At 42.2% G+C, this 22,631-nt stretch overlaps 1 long non-coding RNA gene across 1 annotated transcript in view; it reads left to right on the top strand.

Moving 5' to 3' along the window:
* The window catches only part of LOC125001447, a 100,863-nt gene that overhangs the window by 63,099 nt on the left and 15,133 nt on the right, over positions 1-22,631 (top strand). The window contains exon 2 of the long non-coding RNA XR_007111688.1: positions 12,893-13,077. This is a non-coding gene — a long non-coding RNA (uncharacterized LOC125001447). The remainder of the gene's footprint in view (positions 1-12,892; positions 13,078-22,631) is intronic.

Genomic DNA, 22,631 nt, shown 5'->3' with positions numbered 1-22,631 from the left:
AGGCAGGCCTGACCCGAGCCGTCGTCAGCGTGGAGGAGAACTGCTGACCTGGACTGGAGACATTGTCCGCTGGTGGAAGGAGCACTTGAGTGATTTTCTGAGCATGCCAGACGCGTCCTTTGAGGAGGAGGGGGAGGAGGCAGCGTCTGGGGTTGCAGTGGAAGCTTTGCCCGTTTCAATATTGTGTTATTTTCATTTCCAGACTGATAATTAAGTGCCATTTTCCAGTCCTTTCTAAGTCCTCGCAAGCCAGACTTTGCTGGAGGTCCGTATTGTGCTTTTGCTTAGAGGCATATTATGTTGGAAAAAGTTATTTTATTTCCCACGTCGCACATGTAGCCCACAGCTCACACAGAGACAAACATACAGAAATATTCGCCCTCTCCAGCCTCCCGTCCTCATCTCTGAAGATGAAATATATTGAGTTGGTGGTACAGACAGTCCCACTTGATAAGCGCCTCAGTCATGCAGAAAAACATCTTCCACATTCTCATAATGTAGACAAAATGCCATTTAAATGATCCATCGCCTCAAGATAATGTCTCCCTCTGTGCATTTGGAGGTGTGTGTGGTTGTGACAGCAGAGAGTCCTCCCTCGTCTTTATGCCCTCACCGTTCGCCTCTGTTATGGGTATAAAATTTATATGGGTGAGAAAAAAATGCTATAATATGTACATTGCTGAAAATATTGCACAAAGGCAACGCACGCACTCGCTACGAAATGTCTTTAATATCACAAGAACCCATTCTTGTTGATGGATGTTTGTCCTCATTAGCTACCTATTAAAAGAAATAATAATATTAAAAAGAACATTCGGATAGTTTTTTCAGTAGGCACTTTATCAAGCAGTAGTAATGCCGCCTTATTGGAACCTCTAATAATTATTAACCTGTCAATTCACGGACTGCCGCAGCATATTTATTTGTTCTTTCCCTTTTTAGTGCCAGTGTACCTCAGCAGTTTCTGATGTATTATTATAATCATTACAGCTCCTCTCACTCAGCGAACAGTTTGTCTCCGACCCTGACACCGGTTGTACAGCGGCAGAACAAACAGGGCCTGACTCCTGTGACGCCTGTTAAATTTCCGATTTAAGATGAGACTCGACGTAAACTCGGGGCCTCGTAATTCTCGGCGGCCTCGCGAAAAAAACCAGCTTAAAAGCAGCGTCCTTCGCTGCGGTCGGATGGCCTGGACTCTGCTCTGGCATGACCGAGAGGGTGACGGAGGCTTTCGCACATGTCGGGCGGCTAAATTTAGAAGCAGAAAAAAAAAAAAAAAACCCGAGGTCTTTGGGGTTGACCTCCCGCTCCTGAATGAGGCAGGTGTGAGAACGCCTCTCAGGCAGATCGCACATGTCTGACCGGGCTGCGCCGCGGTGAGAAATGGCTGGCAGCCGAGGATAACTACCGCAGTTGCAGCTGTAGCGTGCGGGGCAGATGTGAGGTTCAGCGAGTGTGGTTTGGTTTGACGGGCAGGTAGCACACCGCGTCTGCAATCAGAGCGGCTTCTCGTCGAATTCTGCTTTTTAAAATGACGCATTATTTTCTCTAAATCTCACGCCATACTGCCTCTCTGTCGCTGATAATCTGTCTCTCCTCCATCTCGCTCGTTCCCGTTCCCTGCTGCACAAAAAGACAGAGTACGTACAGTTTATGTAACAACCATTTTCAGAGGGCATATTGGGAACAAAAGAAATGATGATCATCAGGCAGTGATTATCTTCACAGCTACTCATTCACGGGATAAAGCTAATACATAATGCAAACCTCTCATCTACCCGACCATCAATGGCCCTCTCATCCATTATAAGCTGGGCCCAATATGTATTTCTCAACTAAAGGGTGATCGAAAGCATGATGGGGCTGAGGCGCCTCGAAATAAATGCAACTTTGACCCACATCTCCCACCATTCCCCTAAATTAGAAATCCATACTTCATTTCTTGGGCAAGAACTCATGTTTCTGCGAAGCCGACGGCCGATACGGGCAGCTGTGATAGGCACTCAGTCAGTGTTCAGGCAGGCCTGCACTCTTTATTCCGCCGGACTAACTGGTGAAAAAGTGGGGATGATAGAGGGAGGGAAGAGAGAGGAGAAGGCTAACCTTTAGATAATCATGTCAGGGCTTGGTTCAGGACACACCATTTTGTGGGGGGAGGAGAGAATTAAGTTTGACTTTCTTGTCTACGGGGATTGAAGTTTAGGCCGAGGACCCAAAGGTAAAGATCCCCCAGCTTAGTTTACTGTATATGTGACGGGAAGAGAATCTGTCTTTATTTGTGCTCTAGATTTAGTAGAGCAAGACTGATGGTGGCTGGAAGAAAAAAAAAAAAAAAAGGAGCCTCTTCAATCTTGAAGACTCTGGTGTTAAAGTATGAAATATTTAGATTGCTTTTGCCTGTAAGAGTTCTACTGGATAACTCACATTGACTATATGGTCTTCTTACTCATCTGCTACTTGACTGAGTCCCATTTTATTTGTCATTGTTAAACTTAAATATTTTCTTTGTGTCTGCAAATAACTGAATTAAAACTGAACTCAAGGGCCTACCTCACCCTGGCTGTCACAGTTTTCATTCCACATTTCATTATCTTTGTAAAACTTTTACATCATTTCTTTCATGGCTTGCTTGTCACGTTGTATTGGAGGGCTACACACTCTCATCACATTCTAAGATTAGTGCCCCGAGAGAAACCATTTCTAGCACTTATTCTCCCCTCTATTCCCATTCAAACCTCAAATGGTGGAAGGCAAAGTTTCATTCAGTTGTTTTTATACGGGGGAACGGAAACTTTTTCACAGAACGATCAGCTGAAATAAATGCAGGCGAGAGAGCTGTTGACTGTTTCCGTTTCGGATGCTGTGGTTTGTAGTGCTGTTGTATTGTCATGCAGTGACACGTGTTCCTCAGTTTTTGGCGATCCTATTTAAGTTTTTAGCTGGGCTAAATAACAGAAACACTTCAATATTTAAGCCAATCCGTTTTATTAGCAACACAAACTACATCCTCCAGAATTTGAATTCCCTTCTTTCTGACGCTGTCTCAAAATGAGCTGAACATCAGAACGGTTCATACTGGTATGTGAGCATGCATTTGTTTTCACTGTATATGTGATACTTTCACCATTACTGCAGCAGTTTAACTCTTGAATCCACAAGGACTCATCATTTTGGTCACTAGGGGGCTGTATAAACATTAGCCAAAAAAAAAACAACTAAAATCTGGTCAGTTTATATCTCTGTTTTGGTCTCTACCAACTCCCCTGTCCCCGGTTCCCCTGTCTGACGTTGTAGTTAGTGATTGTCGCTGAACTGGAACTCAGCATCGTCTTTTCAGATATTTTGTTGAAAGAACAATAACGATGCTCTGTGATTGGGACTAGCCGAAACTGCGAGGTTGCTCATTTACGGCAGCTCTACTCACTTCTTACATATTCACATTTAAATTTAATATATTGTTTTCGTAAAAATATTAATCACAGTTCTCTTAAATGGCTCTGGTCTTCTGTTTGTTTCACTTAGGTTAAAAGTATTCAGAGAACAATGCAGATGAAGTTGCATAAGAAGACTGATCACCTTGAATAGTTTTTTTTTTTTCATTTACTTTTTTATAATGTGGTATTTTTCCACTTTTCTGTGTGCTCGAAAGTCCATCTACAATTTATATGACGCATCAAAAAGAGTTATTACTTTAGGACAGGGGTCGGCAACCTTCAACACTCAAAGAGCCATTTGGATCCGTTTCCCACAGAAAAGAAAACACTGGGAGCCACAAAACCACTTTGACATCTAAAATGAAGATAACACTGCATACATCGTTTTTACCTCTATGCTAGACCTATAGTGTGTTGCATTTGTGAAATGAAACAACTGCTACAGAGAAAAAGAAATTGCATTTATGTAACATAACAGGGATTTATCCGTGGTTGGCTTACCTGGGGTCGAAAAGTTCAATAAATATAATATAATATAACGGTTGTGACGTATATTTTGAGCGACAAAAAATTAAATACATTTTATTTTAATGTTAAAATATCACCATCTATTCAAGTTTAGAATTATATTTAAAAAACTAACGCACTAAAATACACATTTCAATTAAATACTCGATAGCAACTAGTAAATGTGCTGCAATGCACTGTGGGAGTTCAGTGTTTTTTGGTTGTTTGATGTTAGAACCGTGAGTGTGGTGTGGCATTCAGTGTCATTCAGTTGTTGTGTAGCTCTCGCTCGTTCACTGATGAGTGACTAGTTGCCGCTAAAAAGTGAATGGCTTTGTTCAGTGTCCTTGCCCCGTACTGCTCGCCACACAGAGCCGCAACAGAGGAACCCGCGGCTGCGGGTTGCCGACTCCTGCTTTAGGATATATCTCCTAAAACAAATCTTAGGTGTAAATGCTGGATATGTGGACAGCATGTTCATGTATTAGAGCTGATTATCTGCCCACATTACAACCAAAAAAATCTCATTTATTGTATAGTTGGTTCCAGTGTATAGGATATAGTTATACATTATATTAGCATCACTTTAACCCAAACTCAATACAAACTGTCTGGGGGGGGAAAAAATAGTTTGCTTAAACCTTTGGTAAAACGAATGCCTTTTCCTAACAGACCAAGTAACGATCCTCATGTAGCATGAGGTTTTCTGAGACCAGTTCCAGTCAAAGAGCACATGTTTACTATTTGTTGAGACAAGTATTCATGTGTAGATGTCCCTTCAGACCAAGCATCCACTTTCTCCATTCATCTGAATGGACATTAATCTCCTCTCTGGCAACTGTGTTAAACAGCTGCACTTAGGCTTCCGTGCAAACATACCACAAATTACAGCCTAAGTAAACAAGTGCGAAAGCAGAGCGGCATGGGTAGAAAGAAGGGGACAATCAAACTGAAATTTGGACTTATAATAACAAACCCAATTTGCAAACAGCCTGAGATGAATGCACAGGCTGCTGCACTGAAGGCTTTTTAATGAACAGCTGTGTTTGCCCATGGGAGTTTCACTGCTATTTTCTAGCCAGTGAGCTTTAAAGCATGCAACAAACATTACAGAAGTATGGCTGGGTATGCGTCTCGTGTAGCATTTATTTTGGAGGGATTGTTTATGACTGAGTGGTTTCAGTATTCTGGCTGGTCTGCTCTGGAGTTGAATCTCTGACCTTCTCCTTGCCACAATGACATTTACCTGCTTATCCACACATGATGTACATATTAATTGAGGGTCAGGGGTTTGTGTCAGACTGTGGGCTAATGGAGAAATGTGTGTCATATGTCAGCTCATGCATCTTTTGCTTTACTGACGTGACTGGTATTTAATCAACCCTCCCTTAAGTAGACGTGTTGACTCGAATGCATTCGGCTTGAGGATGGAGTCGGTTCATGATGCTGAGAAACGGCAAATAAAAAACCTTCACATACGAGAAATGTTCTCGGATAATTATCTTTATATGCAAACATTTCTGAGTTTGTGTTGCTATAATGAGGCACCAGTGGGTCTATGCGCTCACCAGCCTGTTCATTAGGTACGCTGGTGAAAATGAATGCATTCTATTATCAAAACTGGATCTACATGAAGTTTAAGGTATTCAGCATTGCTTAAAATTACTACTAACTATGATTTCAGTTTAAATGCCAGCGGTTGGTGCAGGACTATTAAATTGTGTTGTATCAACTATTTTGGCAACCCCATTTTATTCGGTGGGCTAGGTTTTAACAAACTCTAATCACTCTTCCAGCTCAGTTCCCACCTTCCTAACTCCGTATCATCATGAACTGACCATTAGATAAAGGGGCATTTAGTTCAGGACTCCTATATTAGAATGTATTCATTTTCGCCTGTGTACCTAATGAAGTGGCCAGTGACTGTACGACCACGCCCCACTAAACAATAAATCTACAGAGGCTCCTGTTCACCAAGGCTTTTGCTCATTTGCAATCAGGAATCACCGCTGCCTGTTGGCCGGAGTTAAGTAATCGCTTTTTCAGGGCAGACCGAATTGTCAGAAACACCTTCCAAAACCATCGATGTTTCACACTCCAACAGTCTATTTATTATTAATAATTTCTTGATGTTGCTATTTGCCGTGAATCAAAGATATAACCTTCTGGGAAGATGGAGGCAGAATGGGTCAGGCCTCTGTTGAGCTAATTCAGACAACATGAATCAGAATGCCTGGGGAGCCACTGTAAGCGGAAATACTTCTAACAAGCCTTCAAAATTGATTTAGTTAGATGTCTTTACTTAAATGTTCTGACAAACAACTCAAAGCGCTACAGCATCCTCACATGCGCCCGGAAAGTGTAAGTGCTTAAATCTGTGCTATTGACTTTATTAAATAGTTGTTTCTTTTACTATTTACAGCCGTTTCATCCTCTTTGATGCTCGTGCTCTCAGAACATCGTCCACTTTTGTTGATTCCAGTCAAACGGCAATTACTGCTATCGATTTTTTGACGGAGAAGAAGTAAAACATAATCGCACTTCGCAGAAGACGAGTCCTTTCTCTTACCAATATCATCTGGATCTCTGGCCAAGACTTTGCAGCGGTGAAAGAGGTCAGGGAGACTGGACTAGCGTCCAACACCCAATGGGATGCATTTGATACTGTCAGGAACAATTTGGTGCTGGTACAGGGTGTGCCAGGAGCATGTCAGCCTGATTTAGGTTTCCTCTGTTGGGCTACCAGCATCACAGAGAGTCCCTCTCAATCGACCGTGACTGAAGATGGCTGGCGAGTGCGCACACACACACACACACACACACACACACACACACACCCCCTCGGAAAGATAGCTGCACAACTACACGCACACACTTGTAACTTATAAGGTCGCACAGCAGACGAGCACATGCATCTACACATAAACAGGCTCGTTCCCGGCGCGAGGAACGCGAACGTAATCCGATGAATATGCACACATGCATATCCCGTGACGCACGCGGGTCACATGCGCGCGGACGTGCTGTCTCATTCGATCACGCCCGCCGGCGTTACAGGGCCTCGGTGAGACCGGGGGAGAAAAGAGCACAGGGTGAGGTGTCCTAACATTTCACAACATTACCGCGGATGCTGCGCTCTGCGAAGAAGCCGGCGACTCATGAAATAATGCAGCACATCACAGCACGAGGTAGCCAAGCGACGGCTTATCTGGAGGGAGGGAGGGAGGGAGGGGAGGAGGGGAAGGGGGGAGCGAGGCGCCACTGTGGACTCATTCAATTAAATTTTATTACATTTGTATGAATATATGTGATTTAATGTGGATTATGCCTGAGTGCCTTGTACTGAAAGGATTTGAATTCTTGATACTTTTCTTTGCGCGGATGTCTGGGTGCTCACACATCTCGCACACACGCACACAACCGTTGACTTCGTACGGTTGGTGTTTCTCTCCTGTTAACAGCGTGTCAGTGTGGCTGCTCCCTTGTGGTCTGCTTAGGCGTGCACTCACGCTGCCATCTGGAACCTTATAGGTAGCCAGTAGTTCTATGTAAAGGATTCACACCGGAGGAGCCACTGCCGTGAATATATCCACGTGTAATCACAGACGCTGCAGATAAACAGCGCCAACACCTCTGCTTTTTGTACAGTGATGAATGACAGCGGCGGCGCATCCATTATTACTTCCTAATCAACCCCTTTGGGTTCACATGCACGTGTTTGTGTTCGAGTGTGAAAGAGAGCGAATCTACCTTGAGGTGGGAGCCGCGGCAGGCATTATTTCATGAATTTCATTAGTGAGGTGAAAATAATTTCCTTGCCAGCTACCTTTGTAATTCAGCTATTGTTGTTAATCCAAATTTAATATGTTGAAAATGATTACAGGGAGCGTGGAATAGGCTGCTTGTGCTGGCGTTTGTGCAGCGTTTCTGCAGTGAGGCAAAGTTACCTCCCTGTCTCTTCCGATTGCTTCCCTTTTCTTTCCTCTCTTTTGTGATTCCTTTTTTTTTTTCTCTCCAAGAAAAGCTTGTTTATCCCCTCCTCTTTTCTATTCCAACGTATCGCTGCCTGTTCTTTCCTCCGTATCGTGCACGAACACAGGCCACTGTCTTCTTCTGCTGGCTTTGTAAACAGTGATCATAGCGAATTATTCAATAATGTTGATATTCTTGCTTTGAAGAACAGGAATAGTGTAAATCCATGCATATGAGATCACTCTTTGATGTAGCTATTCAGCCTCCTTTCTTTTGACGATTGTGGATCACAGGCACGGATGCTGATTCACTTGACACATTGTTCCAAGTTCCATATAAATGAATCATTAGAATGTAGGGAAATGCACTGTATAATGTTATTTTTAAGATCCAGCCGTAAAATTAGTGACTCATTCAACCCCGACTCTTGCGTAAGAGTGTGTGACCATATAAATGAAATGCTGAAAATGCACTGTGTGTTTTTAAAGCCAAGTTCCTCGGAACAATAAAAAGTGCAAACTTCAGAAGCTGTGTCCATTTTTTAAAACTTCTGGACGAAGCCTGAGGTTCTGTTGAGGTAGCTGTGAACTTTTGTTTGTGCTGCTCAGGGCCGTGCGTGCACACAGTGTGTATTTTTTTAACACAGAAAACCTGAGAAGAACACATCAAACTTATGGCAGCATTTGTGTGATGGCCTGTAGGGGCAAGTTACACAGATACGCAGTGACCGAGCTGCGAGACAGAACACACAGAAAGACACACGGAAGTGCAGAACAAAGTTGGTGAAACACATTATGAAAACTAAGCTAGGGGTCGGCGCCAACGCGGAATGCGTTTCCGTGCCGTCTTTTTTTTTTTTTTTTTTTTTTTTTTACAGTTGTGCTGGAAAATTCGCGAGTTAAAATAACTCTGCAGATCACCGTCCTTTTTAAGCTTTCCCATGTTTTATTTTTTGGTTCCGGTGAGTGAGTTTGAGAATGTAATATTTCAATGCCTCAACCTCAGCTAGCAGCGTGGCATTTTTTGTCCAGACTATGGATTGTTGTAAAATTTTGTTAAACTAAATTAAAGTTCTGCATGATCTTTCACATTTCCTGTATGGACAAAAATCGCAAATGACTATTTATAGAATCCTTTCTTTTTAATCAAGGCTTGATAATTAATGAGGAAGTCAATAAAGCAGAGGAGAGTTTTACTTGAATGAGTCATCACTGGCTGAATGAATGCTCAGTCTGCTAGAATCTCTTCTCTACGCTGAGCTTGAAGATTAAGATGCATTAATTTATCCAACAGCAAAACAACTTTTCATTGTTGTGTAGATTAATCGACTCGGCAAATGGCCTTGAAAACCCCCCTCTCCTCATTTGGAGAACAACAAGGGTATGAAAGCAATTTCTGTCTGTCTAAACATAGGCCTACGAGCACTCGAGAGTTGCCAGACAAGTTCATTTCACTCACAAGTGCAATGAAAAATATGGCCGTAAGCAGGATTAGAAAGCGGCGTGTCAGTGAATCAATCCATTTAGGCGTCCAGAAATTACAGTCCTAGTGACAGAGACATACAGCTTGTTGACAAACACCTGAGTGAGGACACGTCTCTGTACAGAAGCACAGAGTACAGAAATGTGTGTGGAGCGTGTGCAGTGTTTGTGTGCTGCCTTCACTCTGTGCTTTTCCAGAGCCCGCAGAGCACATATATTGCTAATAAACAGCACTTCCTTATTTCCTACTCTATTAATCATCTGCCTGCAAGTTTAGGTTTTTGTGTCACAATCCTTTAAAAAAGAGATTAATCCGCTTTTACACTCTCATCACAGCGAGACATTCCACCTTATTAAGTCTCCATAGGGACCCAGACTGTTCAAGCAGGTTTAAATTAGTGCTTTCTTTCTCTGTTTGATTTACATCCAGTGATTAAATGGGTGGTGCGCGGGAGGGAAAAATAGCTTACATCAGCAGCTAAGAAGATCTCTGGATGCAGAGCTGTTATTTCACCCACAGTCTAGATCATTCAGATTCTTCTCTTTGTTGGCCGGGCCATTTCTGTGACCCTAATGACGTGTTGTGAAACACGCGTCAAAGGTAAAATGAGGTGAACGTTGTAAATTCAAACAGTTGAGCTCATCAGACAGTTTGATTTCACCGCTCGCTGGTTGAGTTGGTCAACTTTATTCGGCACTGTCTGCAACGTAGGAAATCCAAATTTAATGGACCAAAAATGGGTGGATCAGCAGGGGGTTCACGGAGGTACTGCAGTCTGTGATTGATAAGACATTTTTTTGATTTTTTGATTTTCCCTCACAACTTCAAATTTCTTCACATACACATTAATATGAATTCAACATATTTTAGTAAAGGGATGAATAGAGTCTGGAGATGTTTCTGCATGTTTGAAATAATAAAATGAATAATATTTGAGCCTGTGTATTATTTGAGTAACTTAATCTTGAATGCAAGAAGATATTATAAATAGCTCTGGGCTAAGTTTAATATACAACACATATACAGTAGGTCTCCCCATCAGTTTTGGGGTCCTTGGCCCGAGAAACGTTGAAGACCCTGGTTTAAAAAAATGAAGACAAATATGTCAGTAGCTCAAAAAACGTGGGAATCCTGGATATTCTACAATACGACTTGACATCACCATCCTAACGCCCTCTTAGCCTGATAGATGCCTTTATGTGTTTATTTATTTATTTATTTTTTATGTCAGTACCTCCATTTTTAATTAAAGGGCTCTTTTTTGAATAATTACTCCAGTGACTTGAACAAGTGGTGGAAATCTGGTTTAAACAGATCTGGGTTACAATAATAATCAGCTACATGTGAAAGATAACTCAATCATCATCATGATGGCCAAGAAACACACGGAGAAGCCGGAAGCACATTGGAATAGCCAGCCTGGTAACAGTCATTTAACATTGTAAACGTCTCCCTTAACCCTTTAAGACCTGAACATCCGCCTGTGCATGAAAAAAAAAGCTTATGGTACTACAATAACAATAACTTACAGATGAACAAAATTCAAAGTGCGGCTGAACACTGAGAAGTTTGTAAAATGGTATATTATGTTTGTTTTTAACTGCTGTGGTCAGGTTCCGACAAGTAAACTAATCATCAGTTACTTACAGCCAACTACCATAGTCAAAAAAAACCTTCTCTTAGTTAACCTAAGTAACGTGGCAAAGGTGACTCTCATCAAAGTGATCCACACCTTATATGTCATGCTTCCACCCACCGTAGTCACACAAAATCCTAAACATAAATTAACAACGAGCCAAATGCTTGAAACGGTGGCGGTCCGACATTTGACTTACTCCACCATTCAAACGTCCTCCAGTAAATTCAGACTTAATTGGTCTTAAGGCTTTCTTTGCAGCAGATTGGTATACATGTAAATACATGGAGTTTATGAAGTAAACATTTGTCGCTTTGGAAGCCATCAGCAATCAGCCTTTTTTGTCATTTATTCACAGCGCCAGGCATTTTTCCTAAAACACTAATGGCTCCTTCCTGTGTGAGCAGTGCCATTGGCTGCAGATGGTGAATTGTGGAATTATCCAAACCATAAACCCTGGGTTAACCTCTAGCACGCTTGGGTCCAAGAAATGGAGACATCCTATCAAAATGCACGTGCATCGGTAATATTGCAACAGTTTGTGTACCGTCTTCGACTGAGACAACTGTTTAGAAAGGCTTTCTTTTTTTCTGTCGACACACAAAGACGCACACACACACTTACAGAATGGGTAAAAAAAAAAAAAAAAAAAAATACTAAAACTGAGAAAGAAACCAGGGAGGTCTTGCCAAGTCTGACAGGCAGAGAAAGCAAGCTAATTATCCTGTGGTGCTTGGAAGCTAAAGTACTCATTGACAATCACAGGACTGCTCTCAGGGTGTGTATAACTATTAAGCTGAGAGATGGGGGCTGGCCAAAAGCACTGATCTCTGTGGTTACGCCAGCCAAGCCAGATCAACCACTAGCCTACAGCTGTTTGACAAGTAGCATTGCAGGACAAATGTATGCATAATTCATCTGCCTCTTTAAGTATTGATGATGTACTGTAAGTCTTAACTGTAACAGAAAGGGGAGGTGGAAGCGAACAAGAACGCATTAACGTAACGGCGACCTTGACGAACGGAGACGTTAATGAAATGTTTGAACACAGCCTGCGGTTTCTCCAAACCGCTGTTAAGCTTTGCCATTATGTTCAACTAAAGCTGTGACGGTGGAAAAAACGGCCAACGTTGACATCAAAGTGTCAACAAATTGCACCCCTGATAGTTGAAAAGCAGCAGAATATTCCACCTCCCAAGTATGTTTCATTAGAGTTTTCTGCAGTTTGGCGTCGGGTGATAAAAAATCTATTTTTTTAGACTGCGTAGCTCTGCTGGTTTTGCAGCACCACGATCTTCTCTCATAGTTCGTCTTACAAATGGGACAATGAAACCGACTTGATGGTTTATCCTTGAGGTCGTCCGTTTTCCGGCATCTTTACAAATCTTTTGAGCTCCTTGTGGCTTTGTGTTTCAGCCTCCGCCTCAATCAGACGTCGACAAACTGAGCAACTTCCACAGCAGTGGAGTGAAGTATTTGGTGTGACTTGGTCGTCTTCAAGGGCTGTGGCAAGGATTATTAAAGCCTGTGGTCAATGGATAAACCTCAAACATTACGGAAACTCAAAAGACATGGCACATAATTCACAAGCCCAGATTTACAGAATGAATTTGATGTATTGCCCAGCCCTACTCCTTTTATACCACAGCTACAGATAGAAGACGTAGTTGCTAATCAACTCTCCAACGTTCTTCCAACTATTTCAGAAAACTCGAGAAGGATGTAACGAAACTAACTTTGAAAAAAACTAACTTTAGATTAAATCAAACCTCGTGTTGTGACACATGTCATTGGATTGAGAACCACACTAATCAAAGTAAACATGGATGCAATAACAAACTCAAGTGTTGGTTTGCAGAGGCCAGCGAGGCCAGGAGGCGGACGGACCATGAATCGAGATGAGGGAACATTCAAGCTCTCCCACACGTGGAACTCTCTGCAGGGGGCGTGGCCTACAGGAGAAACGCCTTTTTAAAAGTGCACGTCACTCCTACATGATGATGCCTCTGAAGAGGACAGCAGACGACAGTCGAAACACGTCAGGTATTTAAAAATATATCACCTTTGTCTCATCAAAAGAATCAAACACCTTTATTTAATGTTTAAAGAAGACAAAACGAATGCATCAGTATTTTAAGTACAGTAAAGCTCCACTTCAGTCAGCATTGGTGAAATCATTACTTCCATATTGATGCACATAAAACTGTCAGAGAATGTTACACACTCATTTTTTACATGCACAATTTTATTGCAGTTGAGGAACGATTGCAAATAGTTTTTACGCATAGCGATTACATACATCAGTGTTTGGAATGAACGGCTTTCATTTATAAAAATGAATTTTACATGGTTTTATCAGACTGTCAATTGAATAACTGAACATGGCTGAGTTTAAAGAATCCATTTTCCGATCCTAATAAATCCAATTTTCTCTCTATAGTCTGGTCGGAAATGTAAATCTGGCTCTGCAGCGATGTTGGTCCACATGTGATGCTCGTAACAAAACATGACAGAAGCTGTAATTCTCAGCGTTCAGTCAGGCCTGATGTGTGGCAGCATTTTGGACTTAAACTGTTTAATGGCGGAAAAGAGCAGGACAAAGGCAAAGCCACGCGCAAGATGTGCCAACAAAAGATAAAATGTCACGCAAAAAAACAACAAATCTCCAAAACCAATGCCGTGATTAGTTTTGTGAAAATCTCTTTCATGGCTGCGCAAAATGGGTTTGAAACTGAAATGTCTCTGAATCAGTCGGATGGAATGAGGAGCTTGTGAATTTGGATGTACCACCCAGCCGAGCACCACAACTATTTAAAATGTCAGAGCAAAATGTGTGTATGGACATATTAGATTAAAAAAAATAAATAAATAGAACTTTGAGCCACGGTTGTGACGATAACAGGAGAAAAAGAAAACTTAAATGAACTGTTATTGTTGTGTGTGCCTGGCTTGCAAAACCCATTTATTCAGACTCGTACAATAAGTCTAATCCATTGTTCAGGGCTCTATATAAAGCGCACAAGTTTGATCAGGCTTATTTTTACCTTTGTGCTGGAGGCATACACAGCATGTTTAGTTGAACTCGGTTTTGGGCTATTCATCCAAGTGAGTGTAATTGAACTGCTGAGGTCCACTGAAATGTGCTGCTAGCGGCAGCGCCTCTCCACCCACCCTCTCACGCCGCCTACGAGCGCGGTGACGGGAATGGACTATGAAAAATAAAAGTGGCTGAAATTTTGAATCATGCATCCAATCTTGCGCGCTAACGACAGATTCCTGCAATTACTCCTGTCGCATGTGTCTTGGAGATTGGGGTGCGGGTAGGGGGTGAGGGCCTAGGTAATACCTACATGGTCCCCATCTGGATGTAAATAGGCCTGTTCTTTGAAATGAACGGCTTTACAAGCACAAAAAAAGCCATCAGAACCCTCACACCTCTGCCACCCCCTGGCTATGTAATCACTTTGTGCATTGGATATTGCATTTATTTTTTAATATTTCACTTTCTCCCGTCTGTACGTCTCTTCTTTTTTTTTTTTCCCCGGCGTTCTTCCCCGCATGCATTCCATTTTCATTCTCACTCTAAATGGCATTTCTTCCCTAGAAATTAGATATCAGCCCAGCTGTCCCTTATTATTTCAGCCCAGAAGTGAGGACTCCAGTTACGACCTAGATACTGCTCTCACCTCTCGTTCTTCCACTCTCTCCTTCCCCTCTTTTCCTCTGTAGCCCTGTCTCTTTATCCCCTTTATCTCCGTTCTTACCCCCCCCCCCCTTTCTCTCCTCACCTCCGAGGCTTCCCATCCTCTCTTGCCTCAACTATCCCTTGCATTAAATCAAATGGAACACATTAAAAGTGGCATGCGTAGCAGACAATGGCTTTTATGATTGCCTGCCGTGTTCGGCCTGGTTGTGCTGCACAGCCCCATAAAATGCCATTTGTATCACCTCATTTCATAAGGACTTACTACACAGATGAAACAGAAGAGAAGACAGAGGGGAGACACAGAGAGGAGCGGAGATATAGTAGGTTGAGCGTGGAGGGAGGGAGGATGAAAGAAAGAATGGGGGAAACAAAGGGGGGTGAGAGGGTAGAAGAGAGGAAAGGACAGACCAAAAAGAGATTTCAGACTTAAATGAGACCAGAGAAGGGGTTGGGGGGTTGGGGGGGGTACAATTGGAGGAAATGGCAAAAGAAAAACATCTACAAGAGCAACAAAGCCAGACAGGTGAGAAATGAGGGTTTAAAAAATGGCGGGCGAGGAAAGACTGGAAGGGAATGAGGTGATGGGATAATTGAATGGAGAGAAGCGGCGAGATGGGCGGAATGGAGAGAAATAGGTGTGAGGTGGAAAAAAAGGGCGGGAGAAGAGGAGGCGAAAAAAGAGTGAGAAAATGACACTGATGAGACAGTGAGAGAAAGGGAAAGAGCGCTGCGTAGTGACGGAGATTACCCCGGCAAGCCCCGACACTATTCAAATAAGAACAAGCTGCCAGGACAACTACGAGGATTTAGAGCAATAAGAAATATATGGCAACCGAGGGAGAGAGTGAGCGATGATGGGGGCACATCTCTCGCTCTCCCTCCTCGCCTCCCTTCCTCCCTCTCCATTAGTACAGTGAGCATATTGGGCTTATTAAATTCTAATTGTCTGTAATGGCCGCCCAGGCTCTCCGAGGCACTATGTGACAGGGTGAGAGTGAACGGAGGTATTTGTTTTGCTAATTGGAAACCGTTCAGCTCCCTTAAGTGCTCTGCTGTTTGCCGCTGCTCAGGGAGTGGCTGCTAAAAAACCAGAGGAGCGATGGATGGATGGATAGATAGCGCAGGTACCGTGGAGAGAGAGCGCGAGACGTGGGGCGGCGCGGCGAGCGGGAGGGCCGAGCGTAAGAGGAGCACCTTGGGGGTATTTACCGGTGAGAAGGAATATGAAAAATCAATGAGGACATAATGAGCTTCATTTAGAAAGTTGTCAGACACTAGCGGCTGGCTGTTTAGCATGCTGGATCCACTGTGCGAAACAAAAGATGTTTACACAGCACACCATGTGCAGTATTTGTTACCGAGGGTTTCAGAGAATATTCACCAAGGCTGAGATGACTTTTAAACAGCCTCTTGTAAGAATGATATGCTGTGTGAGCCTTTGTATTGGTCTGTATATCAAGGTTTGTTTATTTCCCTCTGTGCTTTGGAATCCCCCCACCCACCAATATCTCACACGTCCTTGCAGCGTCCTTGCACACAGCATGCTTCAGAAAGCCATTTAGAGTTCTTAACTTGTTCTGTATAGTCCTCTCCTCCACGTCCCTTCCCCTTCCTCCCTACGGCAATATTAACAGTGGTAAGACCAGGAGGTGCAAAAAGCCTCCACCGTGCTTCCATATGGCCTTGCTTCAACTGAACTCTGCACACACAAACATGTAGGTCAAAACGCACACAGTACACACTGCGTCCCAGGTCAGACAACCTTCATCCATACACAGCATAAGAAACAGCAGCTGTAATAATTGCAGCCACCTGAATTTGCATTTTTAATAAGGAAGGAGTCAGGAGCTACTAAGCTTCAAGACAAAGACATGCTGGAATCTCATGTTGACTACTACCAACACTAGAATTAGTGTGTGTGTGTGTGTGTGTGTACACACACATACACACACATACACATACGCATACACACACATACACACATATTTCTAAAGGTAACAACCCAAGTATTCCATACATTAAAAGAAACCAAAACAAATAAGTTCAGAAATGAAGTTATGTGTAATAATGTGAAACAGAGGGAAAAAGCATTGAGCATACACAGACAGGGAGGTGGAAAAAGCCATGGAAAGACAAGACACCAGCTGGTCAGATGAGAGCAGCTCATCTCTCTTTGGATGCCATAACACACACCATGTTTGGAGGACAAAATGCACTACACATCACCCCAAAAACACCACAGTGACAGTGAAATCTGGAGGTGGGAACATCATGGTGTGGGGCTGTTTTTCTGCATATGGTTCTGGCAAACTTCAAAATGTACCGAGACATTCTTAAGAAAAATCTGCTGCCATCTACCAGAATGATGGAGATGAAACGAGAGTGGACATTAAGAACTAAAAATCAGAGTTCATAGAAGAAGCCCACAGAACCTTCAGGATTTAAAGATTGTTTGTTTCTCCATAAGGGAGGCATCTTGAAGCTGTCACTACCAACAAAGGCTTGTACAAAGTATTAAATACACATCAGTAAGTGTGTTCAATACTTTTTCCCTCTGTTTTTTTACATTATTACACATAACTTAATTTCTGAACATATTTGTTTTGGTTTTTCTCTAAGTATGGATTACTTTGGTTGTTACCAACACCTGGTGAAAATTTCATGTCAATAGCACCTTCAGAAATATGTTTGTTATGACAAATTGTGATGTGTTCAATACTTATTTTACCCGCTGTATATAAAATATATTCTCTGACTGGTTGTACGTTTTTAAGTACTTCTTTTTATTTTATCATTTCAAATTGTTTTATTTCATTGTTTTTAACTTCCAGAAGTCTCACATACAACTTAATATTGTCTTTGGCTTGAGAAAATACAGTATATGTAGATACACTGTAATTACAGTCCATCCAGCTGCCTTAAAGGGTTTATTCTGTTTCCTCAAAGTGGGGTTCGATGAGTTATACAGACCTACCATACATGGTGGTCAACCAACCCAAGAGTACCTGTCAAAGTAATAAGAGCATGAATTTCCATAGATGAATGAACTTCTCCATTGTGGTAAATCACTGACTGTATAGTAAGATGGACACAGCCTCCATGATATGGGGTGGCTCTGGTCCTTGCAATCTTGTTAGTGCCGGACTCTTCCTTACTCACGGCCAATTCAAAAATGGGAAAAGGTAGAGAGCTATGATGCCTGGGTAGACGGGTAGCAACCCGAGGCTACACCCACCTGTCACGCAAAGTGGCCACATGCTAAATTATGCATAACTTAAAGTCTTGATGTAATTCAATTTCATAAATGTGTAAATTAGCTCTGTCTAGGGGATCCGGCTTTTGGAGCCAGGCCCAAGTGAACTACAGTTTTTGGCACTGCTGCGTTGGCTTCAGCCCCAGAGGTTGCCATTTGTACCAAATATGTCTAAAACTGTTACAGAGAAAGATACAACAGTTACAACATCCACTTTACTAACTGGCCAATTACATTCTGTCTCTCACACTCTAAAGCTAACAGAACAGAAAGACCAACGGGCGGCGTACCGCCAACATAAAGTAGCTTCCATTTCTCTGCCTTTACATGGTAGGTGTTTCCTGCAATTATTTCTAATATCAGATTGGCTGTATATGATGGGTAGAACAAATAGCTGTCAATAAAAACAGATACTGGTATTCTGCAACATGGTGTCTTCAGAGTCCTCATGCAGCACTAAGGTATTGTGACCTTGTCAAATCTTAGGCTTTTGTTTGGATGGTAATTCAGCCTTTTCTTTTTTTCAAATATATAGTTATATATATATATTGTTGGTGGCCAGTGAGTCAATCATGGCAGTCAATTGAAACATTTTCTCCCCCCGGATCCTATGTGGGTGTCCTATTAGAAATAAACAGAAGTGCTTTTGGCTGCCTTGTGTTCTTTCCCCCTGGTGCCTTTTTAAGTGCAGCTGTGGTATTTTTACATCGTTGTGTCAAGGCTTAGAAGGATAGGTAGTGTATGACTGGCTGCTCGGAGACGCGGAGGCAGGTCCCACAGTGATTTGTCTGAGCGGTTGTTGGGGAAATGGGTGTGTGGTTAGTCGGCGTGAAGATCAAAGGCTGTGTGTGTGTGGGGCACATATGCATTTGTATGAATTCTGTGTGCTCATGCTTTTAGAAATTGCCAATGCATAAAAAAAGGTCTGTGTGTATCTGGGCAGAGCAACGTACGTTCAGAAAAGGTTTTCACCCCCCATGATATTATAATAAGAAATTTAGACAGATGTAGAGCAGCACTACGTGGGAATAGGAACATAAATCAAAATGCAGAGAGAGTACATTTTGGGAGTAGCAGTGGAGAATATGATTGTTTGAATCGGACAACCTGGAATACCTCAGCAACATATGGTGTGATGCACAGTGAACTAATCAACTGATGTCTGAAGAAATACTCTATACTATATTTGCTAAAGAATTAGCATACCATATGGTGCATTTCCAAGGATACGTAGAAATATCCTTAAAAAAAAATGATAAAACAGAAAGTTTCATTCCGCAAACACATGATTAATGAATTCAACTTCAACTCAAAAACATTGGAACATTTTCTGACATTGAAGCACATCACAACAGGCCTTTTTCACAGCAGACATTTGGTCAAGGTTCTGGCTGCTGTCATCAAGATGTTTTTTTTTTTGGGGTTTTTTTTTTGAGTTCACGCAACCTGAATATGGAATTTCTCTGTGGTCTTTGCCGTTGGACGTGGATGGCCTTCTTGATCTTTTTCCAGCTCTCCTCAGTGACCTCTTCCCTGTCTGCAGCTGTCTGTTCAGGATCAGTGATGTGCCCAACAGAAAACTTTAAAACAATAACATCAGATCCTCATCATCACGTTTATATTCTAAGTGAATATTTGAATATTTAGTCACTTTTTATCATGTGCAGAAATGTTGAATCTGAGGTGTAGATTGATCAGTGTTTAAATGTGCACCGGCCTCAGGGCTTATCCTAGTTTTAATTCCATTCATATGTATTGCTGTGTGCTATTTGAACAGGCTCCTGTTATACTTAGAAAACAAATGACAACAATGAATGAAAACAGAATGCTGAAGATATACAGCAGTGGTGTCCAAACTAGGGCCCGTGGGCCAACTGTGACTCTGAAGCAAATTCTGAACATATAATGCAATGTGGCCCATGCATACTTTACTGTATTGTGCTATTTAGTAATAACAGTAGGTGGCGCTAGCATCTTGAACGCTACAGAGTCTTCACAAAACAAGATTAATCAAAGAAGCCCCCGATCACAAAAGCCCCCAGGCGACAAAAACAGCAGAACCAAAGAAGCGCCAGATAGCAAGTGAGGGCAGAAAGTTTCTGACATAGAGGAAAAATTAATATTTCTTCCCAGAAAACAAAGGGAAGCGTGTCAGTCTGATGTGCAATGAAACTGTTGCTGAGTATAATACCCGACGACACGATGAAACCCACACTGGTGCCGAACGAGATCAGATAGTTGAGCAAATGGCAGCTAGTCTGTAAGCTTATAACAGTTTGTTGTAGAAAAGAAAAAGGGCTAAAGTCATTGCCTGGCACGGGTTATCTCTCTACAACAGTGACTTCAAAAATAAAGGTGATTTTAAATAAAGGTAATCATTCAGCAACATTGAAGCATGTCTAGAAACAGTTGTGCGGCAAATTGAAGATTTGTTGACTGAATGTGATGAGAGCACGGATCCTACAGACACCTCACAGCTGTTGACGACAACTGACTTTATTCTTTATTTGGATCCCTATTAGCTGACAACTCTTCCCGGGGTCTGCATGCTACAAAGTTTTAAAAAAACATGACATTACATGAAATAGACACGTGTTACCTCATTCAAGAAGTGAAATTAGAAACATTTTCAAGACAAAAACAAAACCTATCATAGAGTTGGATCAGTTAACTGATCAGTTAACTGATCCAACAGTCAAATTAAAAACACCTCCATGAAAAAGTCCCTCATGGTTAGTGAAGTTGCTTGTTGTTACTATGACCGTCTATCATCATTTTCCTAAAACTTGCCTTGAGGGGCACATTGGTGATTGTAGCAGGTAACATATTCCACATTATGATGGCCCTCTACATTACAGATCTACATAGAGCGTCTGCCTACGCAGCATTACAGAGCGGCAGATTGAGAACCAGTATGACCAGCAGCCATCTCTGTGATGTCCTTCGCGTTTCAACCACCAAACTCTTGCCCTGCCAACCGTCCGACCGAGTTAAAAATAAATTCCACAGTGTTCAGGTGTTAGAAAAGTCCAGTGGCTTATTTGTGTGACAGACTTGAAAGACACACTTTTTCCCTTTACCACCAGCATGGCTTTCACCCTGACTAGGAAGTAGACTGAAGCTGCTGTTTTCGAATGACCTGAATGAATGAAAAAGAAAAGCTTGTATTGGAAAGCTGTGATACAGGCTATATTATCCTATATGAATATAATTTACCCACATTTTGAATGGACACCCATTGGACGCCCCTCATTAAACAGTATAGGTTTTAATATTAGAGCATATTATGCATATCATGGTTTGGAGGCTTAGCATTCATTGCACACGTCAACGCTAGCAACACTTTTTGAGGTGGTTTAGAGCAACGGCTGTGGTGCTCATGTTTACGTAGCAATGTCTGTTTTGTAACACAACTTCACTTTCCTGACTTTGACTAGACTTTCTGCACTGAATTGCTGTTGACTTGAATAGGTCCTCTTTTATGCTATTCTGCCCTCTCTGATGCCAGGCATATTTAATTCTTTAAAACAAAGCTGTTTTTCTTTCATCTCTCTGAAGTAAGAATCGTTTCTTCCTCCTCGTGTTTGTGTTACCTCTCCTGTCCAGGTAGTCAGCAGTTGTAAGAATCTTGATAAAAATGTATTCAGCACTATCTTGGCTTCTTTTGTAGTACCCCCCCGATAGTACAACTGGATTTTTCCAAACCAGTGCCAGGGCTTGGACTACATGTCCATGTACCCAGGCCCAGTCAGATTGAGAAAACTTCTAGAGGCAAGAGCAGCAGAACCAGAGAAGCTTGATCACCATCATTTCAACACTATTTCAAGGATATAGAAAGTGCATTCATCATCTCCTTTCACCTGTTTTTTCGTGCACAGAGGATTAAAGAATAACCAAGAACTTTTCTGCTGAGGTTAGAAATTTTGATGTATTGGTTAAAGTGAAGTGCAGCAAAGTGTAATAAACAAATACATCACGACCTACATAAATCATGCCGACGGAAAGTTCTGCTCGGCTGAAAAGACGGAACAGAATGGCAGATGACAAAACCTGATTTCTTGGGAGCAATGACGAGAGCGTGACCTTTTTCAAATTGATGCATGAAATAAACATGAATGGCAAATCTCACTCATTGGATTTCAGTTGTTTGACATGTGACTGTGGGTTATTCCATCGCACCCTCTTGTTCTGCGTCGGTTTAATGGCACCAGATGTTTATCTTCATGAACCAACTCCACACATTTACGTGGATAACGAAAATAATTCATTTGCTCTTCTCTTGCCAATTTCTTTTTCTTGATATCTGATCAATATCACGCCTTTTGGATGGAAACGTGCTGTGTGAGGGTGCGCCCTGATTTCCCCCCTATCCTCTGCCTCCTGTACATCTGCATACGTGCGCCCCCGTCAACTGCCGAAACAAAACACTTTCCCCTACTACACATGGACTTGGTAATCCCCAATTAGACACAATAATACTATTTAGTGAACAGCTGTCCGCACAGACACCTGACACACAAACACACAGACGTGTGCGGGACCACTCATCAACGTACACACACACACACACACAAATACTGTACACCCACATGCGCACATATGGCCCTAGCCTGCATGCTCTGCTAGATCGTGTTAGCT

Source organism: Mugil cephalus, chromosome 2 (assembly GCF_022458985.1).
Source record: "Mugil cephalus isolate CIBA_MC_2020 chromosome 2, CIBA_Mcephalus_1.1, whole genome shotgun sequence".
Taxonomy (NCBI): domain Eukaryota; kingdom Metazoa; phylum Chordata; class Actinopteri; order Mugiliformes; family Mugilidae; genus Mugil; species Mugil cephalus.
The sequence above is the reverse complement of the archived record's forward strand: the minus strand, read 5'-3'. Positions and strand labels throughout refer to the sequence as shown.